This window comes from Tribolium madens, unplaced genomic scaffold (genome assembly GCF_015345945.1).
Source record: "Tribolium madens isolate multiple individuals breed KSU strain unplaced genomic scaffold, Tmad_KSU_1.1 Scaffold_7;HRSCAF=85;Tcas5.2_LG10, whole genome shotgun sequence".
Classification (NCBI taxonomy): Eukaryota; Metazoa; Arthropoda; class Insecta; order Coleoptera; family Tenebrionidae; genus Tribolium; species Tribolium madens.
Genome location: NW_025401050.1, coordinates 9,350,514 through 9,356,513, shown reverse-complemented (window position 1 = coordinate 9,356,513; position 6,000 = coordinate 9,350,514). Strand labels below are relative to the sequence as shown.

The 6,000-nt window shown below is 30.4% G+C and overlaps 1 protein-coding gene across 1 annotated transcript in view; it reads right to left on the bottom strand.

Moving 5' to 3' along the window:
* The window catches only part of LOC123010291, a 112,982-nt gene that overhangs the window by 74,882 nt on the left and 32,100 nt on the right, over positions 1-6,000 (bottom strand). The window contains exon 2 of the mRNA XM_044407058.1: positions 4,543-4,592. The gene's annotated coding sequence lies outside the window, so the exon portion shown is untranslated. The remainder of the gene's footprint in view (positions 1-4,542; positions 4,593-6,000) is intronic.

Genomic DNA, 6,000 nt, shown 5'->3' with positions numbered 1-6,000 from the left:
TGAAATTTTTAATCGGAAATTAGTGATTTGAAGAAAATATGCACAAATATGCAATATTTCCTAAAATATGCACCAAGTTGCCAAAATATGCATTTTTTATTTGGATTATTTTAATTAAAAAACAATAAATCTGCATAGAAAACTTACAATTTTGTTGATATACCTCTTAATAACAAATATGCATTTTGCATATAATCCGAGCCTTAATCATCACAAATACTTCCTATGTATTTCAAGATGAAATTAATACAATACAATTAATACAAATTCAAATAAAAATACTTCAATTCCTCAGTAAAAACACCAGAATAACCCACCTCTAACGTCATATGTCTTTGTCAAAACTGTCAAAACAACAAATGGGCTTATAACATAAATAGCTCGACTTCTCTACTTTGTGATGTAATATACTATTATCATATAATATTTTTATTGTATTAACAGAAATTCCAATACTACATAAATAATTCTTATTTAAAAACAATCGACATATTGCATTTTTGCGCAGTGCAACATTGCCGCCAATTGAAAAAATAAAAAAAGTTATTACACGAAAGATACGGGTATAAAAACAGTGATCGCAAAGAAAAAATGTAAAAAAGTTAAAAAACGCTGAATAAGATAAGATAAGACATTTCATAAGGTGCATCACATAATTGGTTTTCATAATAATCTACAAATGTTTAATCTTTAGGAGACTATAAATATGTATTTGAAAATTTGTATAGGATGAATGTAGTAATGTCAACAAATTCCAAGAAAAATTTTACAAAGGGGCATTTGCAACGATGTTTGAAGCAATTTAATGTGTTTGAATTACACATGAATAAATACAAAATACTAATTTTTTTTGAGTAGACTAGAAGTTTGAGAAATGAAATTCAAAATTACCATATGAAGTGATTTTTGTTTTTCAACTTTGATGTTGTATTTAAAACGATCAAAAACCAATAAAATATAACAAGTGTCAGTTTCACTCTTTGTGAAATATTCTAAAGTTTTCCAGTCGTTTCAATGTATAATTAATTATAAATTGCACCATTTAATAACTTTGCTTTTATCCCATCTCTGATTTCAGTAAAATTCATATAAACTTTGTTTTCTGTGTAATTTCGCCAACCAATTCTATTATCTCGAAGCTTAGTAAATCGATTTAAGCTTCAAAAGCAAACAAGTCATCAAATCAGGATGCACTTACAGACATGACCTCTTCTGCGATGCATGTTTACACAACTCTTACTTTATCAACAAGTCGATGATAACATACAACTAGTAATTCACTGACTCGTTTATTCACCTATTCAAAAGCTCAGTCTCATTTCACAGGATTTAAATCGCTTATAATTGCAATAAAAACTTTAAGCTAAAACGATCTTGACCTTTGCTTGCGATTATGCACAACGAGTGTTGAGAGGATTATTCACTTGTTCTTTTTCGAATCGTTGCGTTGCTTTCCGACGTAAAAAATTTATAAAAACGGATACAAGAGAGAATCCGTAAATAGACGCTCTCGTTTCTGTCGAATTTCCACAGCGTTAGAATCAACATTAAACAATTTGCGTTTTGAGGAGGAATCTCATCGCCACCGGAGGCGAGGTGTTATCGATCTCTGGTTTTCGACGTAAAACATCTGTTTTTCGAGCTTGACTATCTAGTTGTTATTATTTTTTCAAGTGCCTCATGGAGAGACTCCAAAAATAGACCATTAGATCTGGTGAATCACCGTCACTAGAATTAATAAATAGTCGGAAGAAGAGACTAAAATACCAGCTCAGGACCTAAATTAAAACATGACTATTTTGACAATGTCGTAACAACGGATGCGAATCTTCCTAAAATATGGCTTTCTGCCCAAATATTCATAACGCAAACAATTGATTATTTTAAGAAACGTTGCTTCAATTTTACGAGGTTTTAATCGGATTCGGAAATGTCAGCTCTTGGATGAAATTTGACGTGGGTAAGGATTTCAACAGTGCTGTCGTGCAATGAAATCGTCGATAATTGAAGATTTATTATAACATGACGGTCGGATTTGTTGGTCTATTTATGGATGGGTTGCGTGTTAAATATAGATTTTTAGTTATTAAATAAACGTATTTGCCAACAAAAATAACAGATTTAGCTTAAAACATGTTTTTATTTATATTTGACAAGTTCTTTTAAACGCTAAAATTACCAACACTTTATTTTACTTTCGAAATCATGTATAAATACTGCGAATACTAACACAATATATTTTTTCTACAATTAATACAATAAGATACTTTAACAAATAAATAACCAACAAAAAACAAAAAAAATTAATTGTGGAATTTAATTCAATAATATAAGACCATCATTTTAGTAAGAAAAAAATATGTAAGTATATATCGTCCTTTATTTTTCAAGTTACTTGTTGAAAAATAAATTCGTATTAGATATAGGGACTTTTCATAAATACAAGCCTACCTTCTTCCCCAATTATTCATCCTTGAAATTTTGAAATTTTTTAAGTAATTTAAATTCAATAATTGAGCCTAATGGTGTGATGGTCAATCGATCAATAAAAAAATTGTCTCAGTGAGAAAATTCCTCAAAGAAAATAAAATTCCGATTTGACGTTAGCCCGAAAAATCCCCAAACACGAATCCCATAGAAAATGTCTTGAATTAGAGACAGAAAAAATTACAACGAGAGTTAATCTCGTTAAGAGAAGCATTCACCATTAAAAGAATTATCCCCATCTCATGTTAAAAATCAAGAGTAATTTACACAAATGATGTTTTTTTGTTTTTTTCATCAAATATTTTGCACATACTTTGTATATTGGACGTAAATAAACCAATTGATAAGTAAATGAAAAAGTGGCTTCATTAATTTGGAATAAATTCGAATAATCACAAAATAAAAAGTGAGCGGCATCGCTCCTTTACAACCTTTAAACATTTATTAATTTATTTCCAAAAAAAAACTGGTAGTTTACTCCAAAAAAATTCTTGAATTCTTATAAGTCAAACATTTTTTTAACAAAAAAGTGTGAGGTTTTTAAAAAAAAAATTGCACAGCAACAATCCTTGTAACAAACTCGTTGTCTAAAAAAAATGTCGTAGGTTTCCATTAAAAAAAAAAGTTACTATGTTTATCTCGTAAGTATAATATTCAATATTCAAAAAATTTGATACTTTCGCCAGAATAACATCCCTGTATAAAGTTCCTAACGTAATTCGGATTTGTTAGTCTTGAATTAAATTTTATTTCACCTTTTCTAAATCAATTGATGGCAAATTAAAATTTCATTGTCACTTTAAAACAAAAGTAAATTTTCGGCAAAAATTCATGTTTGGACGCATCAAGACGCTATCCTGTAGCCAATCAGATGCTAGCATCTTGACGTCATATCAAGCAAATCGAGGGTTGCCCTGTAAAGAGCGCAAAAAATGGTGAATGGTGTAATATTCAAATTATTTTGTGACGTTGCGAATAGCGGGACTTTTTACAACGAAACGATTACGAAATGGGTTTTTGTGGATCTTGCCGTTTTTGCAGAACTTGATACGGTAACAAAAGAATCAGTCTTAACTTTGCTCCCGAACGATTTAAATGAATTGTAATAATAGTCTAAATAAATTACTTATTTCGTAGTTCAGTGCAAAATTGTGTAGAAATAATGGGAGCTATTAGTGCGTGCATGTTGAGTATTTTCGAGTGCCTAATAGACATTTAGTAATTTTTTTTTAATTTCGAGTTATTAGTGAGTGCTAATGAGAGAAATGGAAGAAGCAATCGTACTACAAAAATCCGAATTAAAGGCTAAGTCAATACCTTTTAATATTTTCAACTAATTTAATAACACCTTGAACCAATTTTGTGTTTCTTTTTGAGTGTAACAGTAAGTATTTATTAAATTATGAATAGAAATTAGTTGTGCTTATAGATCAAATGTATTTTTTCTCAAATTTCTTTTCAAAATTTGTAGAACACGAGGCTGACAAACAATTTAAAAGTAAATCTTGAAATACTAAAATTTAATTCAAAAAACAACCATTTTCAAAACTTGTAATATTCTTAAGAATTAAGAATTCATTGTAGTTCTTCGGTGATCAAAGTCTAATGTGTAATAAAATATACAATGTTAGCTTTTTGTTCTTTTTTTTCTCTTAACATTGCAACGTCATTACAATCCTTTCAACTTCTCCATCTCTAGAATGTATATAAAAGATTTGGCAAACACCGGAAGACATCTGTTTTCCATCCACAAGACTCAAACAAGACTCGTTTCTTTATCGTTCGATCTTTCACCATATTTTAATATACGCGTCTAGACACTTATTTTATTAAAAAGTCGACTAGCTTACAAACAATAACCTCGGAGTTATTTTCATATCGACCAAGCCACTCAGTCGATTACTTAAGAATTAAATTATGCAAATTTCAAACCTATCAAAGTTTCACATCGTCCATTAAAAACTTTTCAAATTGAAACTTATAAGGTAATGCGCCACACGCTTTCCATTTATTATTATACGACTGCTTGTCGTTAATCGATCGAAAGACACTCACCTTTAAAAAACTAGGACGATGTAATTAAGTACTGCCACTTCCATTCAATCCTGGAAATGAAGAAAAAAAAATTAAGACAATCCAGAAAATAACGATCAAAAAATAAACAATTCTAGTTCTCGTTGTGACATCCACATAAGTTTAAACACGATAAAAATACGATATCATCTCCTACCAGCGAAATAAAATAAAAACAAGCAACATTGTAACTTCTGTTTCGAAATGGCAATTTGCTCGTTACTCTCAACGTAATAAATCCACACCGTGCGATAAATAATTCATTTTATCCGCGAGTAAAACAACTTAAAAAAATCAAACAGTTTGCGTTAAATTAGCGAGAAAATGCTATTAATACAACAAAAGCAGTTTCATCATCCTGTAGGAATTTTCACGTTTCTTTCATCTAAAAATAAAAGTTTTTGGCAGACAAGGCGGCTCAACGTTTAAAAAATTATCGATCAAAACGAGTGAAATGTCAGTAGGCTGTGGAAGATAAATTCCGTCAAGGCCAACGCGATATGGACGTTATCTCGGTGGGGGGAATAAACAAGGAGGAGTGTTGATCGTTGGGAATTTGCGAAATAGCCGGCCTTGTCGCAAATTCACATTTTTAGATTAGGTTTTGTTATCCATATTTGACAAAGAATTGAAACCGTTTAAATGGGTTTCAGACGTGTTTATTATTACATTAGGACTAAATCTTGACAAGTTTGTTGGCGGAATGCAACAGTAAGTCGTCTAATGAATCCGAATTCACTAACAAAGTCATTTCCGCCGGGAGGAAGCGAATTCCCGTTTTCATTCTGATCCAGATTTGCATTAATAAAACACATGGCACAGCTTCAGTCGGATTATTATTACCACATGAATCGGTGATGTTTATCTTAATGTATACGATATTCTCGATTTTATCTGATTGTGAGTTTTGCCCGCTCGAATTAGACGATAATTAGCTGTGCTAACGTGTGCTTAGTCATCTGTAATGATCCTTATCACCAAATAAAACGAAAAGACGGATCTGGACTAATTTATCATTAAGTGTTTCTTTTTTCGATTAAACTGAATGAATTATAGCTTAATTATCTGCGATGCACCGGAATTAAGTATCGTTTAATAATATCGCAATTATCGTCTAGAACACATCATCAAACGACATAGTTCTGAGAACGAGCGTAGCGAGTGGTGTATGCAAATTGAATATCACGGTTCTTATATTTTATGTAAAACACCAAACAATAAAAAATCATTATTAAGACATTAAAAAACAGATACCTAAACAGAGTTTACCAACAAAATTATCAAAAAACTGACAAAATATTAAGTGATAATAAGTAAACCACAATTTAGGTTCAATTATCGTTGCAATTCCGATAATTATAGTATCACAACTATTAATGTATTACTGAAACAAACAATCGTAGTGAATGGAATACTAATAAATAAATTCCACGTTTAAAA